Source organism: Mus caroli, unplaced genomic scaffold, assembly GCF_978045245.1.
Source record: "Mus caroli unplaced genomic scaffold, Mus_caroli_1 scaffold_15, whole genome shotgun sequence".
Lineage (NCBI taxonomy): Eukaryota > Metazoa > Chordata > Mammalia > Rodentia > Muridae > Mus > Mus caroli.
The window spans coordinates 101,419,655-101,424,859 of NW_028227270.1; positions in this window are offsets into that span (position 1 = coordinate 101,419,655).

The window sequence follows — 5,205 nt, forward strand, 5'->3', positions numbered from 1 at the left end:
GGAACTGAATTATAAAGAAGATAAAATCCTTCTGTAATAAGCAAATAAAGTACTTCCCATAATCAAAGCCAAATTGGTTATCTTCAGAGCTTACTAAGTCTCATCTTTTATAAAGTTCGGCTTTCAGTTGCCTGGGTCAGAAAGAAGCTTCAAAGGCAGTACTGATCTGTTTTCCTGAGTCAGTCCTTACCACTAATCAGGATCCCAGGTAACATCATAGTGCAGTTCTTATAGCCACCACGTCTATGCATCTCCTCAGCTACCACCAGGTCTGGGTTCGTGACATCCTTGGCTTTGGGAGCAATATTTACACCTACTACCCTTTCTCTCGTCTATTTCCTAGAAACCATCCACTTCTCATTTACCTATACATAATTGTAATTTCATAATATAGTCCTATATATTCATAAACTATCATCGAACCTCTGTCCTCTACAGTAGCTAAGCTGACTCCTGAAACCACAAAAGAGAGTGAAGGCCAGCCAAAGACCAAGAAGAATGGCACAGCCACATTCCAGGAATTCCAGCCTATAAAGAAATTGTGGCAGTGCTTGCCTTTTTCCCATATCCCCACCCACAGAATGGCCTTTGTCCAGTCCAAACCACATATCTCTGCTCAGCCCTGTGACTTTGGGCACATGCCAGGCCATATCCACAATCAAAGCAGAAAGGAAGATGTATCTTATTCATGGACACAGAAAAGGAGTGTGTCTTCCTTTTTCATTTGACTCATTCTAGTAATTAAACCCTATCACAGAATGTAATAAAAAGCCCAGAGAGGGTTTTTTTTATCTGATGAGGAACTCATCATGGATCTTAGGGTCCTGGGGTACCATGCTTTTCCATCATCTTAACAGCCAGCTGAGCCAGCCCCCTTAGCACAACAAACCAGCCTTCTGCACAAGGATGGTGGCTCTTCACTGCTCTCATTGAGACATAACGCCTGAGTTACATCTGAGTATCAGGAGGATCTCTTTAATCAGCAGGCCATAGAAATGTGCTAGTGGTCATCCCTCGAAATGAAGAGGGATATTAATAGATCCAGGACTATACCTAATAAAAGGACTAGGTAGTGCACTTAGCATTCAGAGGAATATTCGCACCTGCTACCTTTCTCTGATCTATTTTCTAGAAACCATTTTAGAATGGGGAAAAAAAACTCACTTCCTGCATCCATGAGTAAGACAGAAAATTTCCTGCTTTGAATATGGATATAATTTGAGATGTGCCCAGGGTCACAAGTGGAGTGGAATTCTGTCATTTGTAATGGACAAAGATCTAATTACTCTTGAAATGTGTCATTGAACCCCAAAGTTTCTGTCTCCTTATTCTACACTGGAAAAATGTATTTCTTTTTTGAAGGCAGCTCTGTAGCTTTTAAATTGCCATGAATCTTGCATGTACAAGGGAGTGATCAGCATCAGTTCTGTCTGGTCAAAGAAGGTCCCAACCTAACATAGAGCCATCCGCTGCTTTCTGCACTGCTTTATGAACATCAAGGTGCCAAATTGGACCTTCTGCCTCTGATCAACTACTTGCAAAGACAACTTTCTTATCAGAAGCTTTGCCACTTACAAGTTCTTTTTTTAATTTTAATTAGGTATTTTCTTCATTTACATTTCCAATGTTATCCCAAAAGTTCCCCATACACGCCCCCCAACTCCCTTACCCACCCACTCCCACTTCTTGGCCCTGGCGTTCCCCTGTACTGAGGCATTTAAAGTTTGCAAGACCAATGGACCTCTCTTTCCACTGATGGCCGACTAGGCCAACTTCTGATACATATGTAGCTAGAAACAATAGCTCCTGGGGGTACTGGTTAGTTCATATTGTTGTTCCACCTGTAGGGTTGCAGACCCCTTTAGCTCCCTGGGTACTTTCTCTAGCTCCTCCATTGGGGGCCCTGTGATCAATCCAATAGCTGACTGTGAGCATCTACTTCTGTTTTTGCTAGGCCGCGGCATAGCCTCACAAGAGACAGCTATATCAGGGTCCTTTCAGCAAAATCTTGCTAGTGTATGCAATGGTGTCAGCGTTTGGAGGCTGATTATGGGATGGACCCCCGGGTATGGCAGTCTCTAGATGGTGCATCCTTTCGACTCAGCTCCAAACGTTGTCTCTGTAACTTCTTCCATGGTTGTTTTGTTCCCAATTCTAAGAAGGTCAAAGTGTTCACACATTGGTCTTCATTCTTCTTGAGTTTCATGTGTTTTGCAAATTGTATCTTGTATCTTGGGTATTCTAAGTTTCTGGGCTAATATCCACTTGTCAGTGAATACATATCATGTGACTTCTTTTGTGATTGGGTTACCTCACTCACACAGGATAATGCCCTCCAGGCCCATCCATTTGCCTAGGAATTTCATAAATTCATTCTTTTTAATAGCTGAGTAGTACTCCATTGTGTAAATGTACCACATTTTCTATATCCATTCCTCTGTTGAGGGGAATCTGGGTTCTTTCCATCTTCTGGATATTATAAATAAGGCTGCTATGAACATAGTAGAGCAGGTGTCCTTCTTACCAGTTGGAACATCTTCTGGATATATGCCTAGGAGTGGTATTGCAGGATCCTCTGGTAGTACTATGTCCAATTTTCTGAGGAACTGCCAGACTGATTTCCAGAGTGGTTGTACAAGCTTACAATTCCACCAACAATGTAGGAGTGTTCCTCTTTCTCCACATCCTCGCCAGCCTCTGCTGTCACCTGAATTTTTGATCGTAGCCATTCAGACTGGTGTGAGGTGGAATCTCAGGGTTGTTTTGATTTGCATTTCCTTGATGATTAAGGATGCTGAACATTTTTTCAGGTGCTTCTCACCCATTCTGTATTCCTCAGGTGAGAATTCTTTGTTTAGCTCAGAGCCCCATTTTTAATGGGGTTATTTGGTTTTCTGGAGTCCAGCTTCCTGAGTTCTTTATATATATATACATTGGATATTAGCTCCCTATCTGATTTAGGATAGGGAAGGATCCTTTCCCAATCTGGTGGTGGTTTTTTTTTTTTTTTTTTTTTTTTTTTGTCTTATTGACAGTGTCTTTTGCCTTACAGAAGCTTTGCAATTTTATGAGGTCGCATTTGTCGATTCTCAATCTTACAGCACAAGCCATTGCTGTTCTATTTAGGAATTTTCCCCCTGTGCCCATATCTTCAAGGCTTTTCCCCACTTTCTCCTATACAAGTTTCACTGTCTCTGGTTTTATGTGGAGTTCCTTGGTCCACTTAGATTTGATCCTTGTAAGGAGATAGGAATGGATCAATTCGCATTCTTCTACATGATAACTGCCAGTTGTGCCAGCACCATTTGTTGAAAATGCTGTCTTTTTTCCACTGGATGGTTTTAGGTCCCTTGTCAAAGATCAAGTGACCACAGGTGTGTGGGTTCATTTCTGGGTCTTCAATTCTATTCCATTGGTCTACTTGTCTGTCACTATACCAGTACCATGCAGTTTTTATCACAATTGCTCTGTAGTAAAGCTTTAGGTCAGGCATGGTGATTCCACCAGAGGTTCTTTTATCCTTGAGAAGAGTTTTTGCTATCCTAGGTTTTTTGTTTTTCCAGATAAATTTGCACATTTCCCTTTCTAATTCATTGAAGAATTGAGTAGGAATTTTGATGGGGATTGCATTGAATCTGTAGATTGCTTTTGGCAAGATAGCCATTTTTACAATGTTGATCCTGCCCATCCATGAGCATGGGAGATCTTTCCATCTTCTGAGATCTTCTTTAATTTCTTTCTTCAGAGACTTGAAGTTCTTATCATACAGATCTTTCACTTCCTTAGTTAGAGTCACGCCAAGGTATTTTATATTATTTGTGACTATTGAGAAGGGTGTTGTTTCCCTAATTTCTCTCTCATTCTGGTTATTCTTTGTGTAGAGAAAGGCCATTGACTTGTTTGAGTTAATTTTATATCCAGCTACTTCACTGAAGCTCTTTATCAGGTTTAGGAGTTCTCTGGTGGAATTTTTAGGGTCACTTATATATACTATCATATCATCTGCATTCCCAATTTGTATCCCCTTGATCTCCTTTTGTTGTCTAATTGCTCTGGCTAGGACTTCAAGTACAATGTTGAATAGTAAGGGAGAGAGTGGGCAGCCTTGTCTAGTCCCTGATTTTAGTGGGATTGCTTCCAGCTTCTCACCATTTACTTTGATGTTGGCTACTGGTTTGCTGTAGATTGCTTTTATCATGGTTAGGTATGGGCCTTGAATTCCTGATCTTTCCAAGACTTTTATCATGAATGGGTGTTGGATTTTGTCAAATGCTTTTTCATCATCTAACGAGATGATCATGTGGATTTTTGTCTTTGAGTTTGTTTATATAATGAATTACATTGATGGAGTTTCGTATATTAAACCATCCCTGCATCCCTGGAATGAAACCTACTTAGTCAGGATGGATGCTTGTTTTGATGTGTTCTTGGATTCGGTTAGCGAGAATTATATTGAGTATTTTTGCATTGATATTCATAAGGGAAATTGGTCTGAAGTTCTCTATCTTTGTTGGGTCTTTCTGTGGTTTAGGTATCAGAGTAATTGTGGCTTCATAGAATGAATTGGGTAGACTACCTTCTACTTCTATTTTGTGGAATAGTTTGTGAAGAACTGGAATTAGATCTTCTTTGAAGGTCTGATAAAACTCTGCCCTAAACCCATCTGGTCTTAGGCTTTTTTTGGTTGGGAGACTATTAATGACTGCTTCTATTTCTTTAGGGGATATAGGTCTGTTTAGATCATTAACTGATCCTGATTTAACTTTGTTACCCGGTGTCTTTCTAGAAATTTGTCTATTTCATCCAGGTTTTCCAGTTTTGTTGAGTATAGCCTTTTCTAGATGGATCTGATGGTGTTTTGGATTTCTTCAGGATCTGTTGTTATGTCTCCCTTTTCATTTCTGATTTTGTTAATTAGGATGCTGTCCCTGTACCCTCTAGTGAGTCTGGCTAACGGTTTATCTATCTTGTTGATTTTGTGAAAGATCCAGCTCCTCATCTGGTTGATTCTTTGAATAGTTCTTCTTGTTTCCACTTGGTTGATTTCGCCCCTGAATTTGATTATTTCATTTCATCTACTCCTCTTGGGTGAATTTGCTTCACTTTGCTCTAGAGCTTTTATGTGTGTTGTCAAGCTGCTAGTAGGTGCTCTCTCTAGTTTCTTTTTGGAGGCACTCAGAGCTATGAGCTTTCCCCTTAGACATG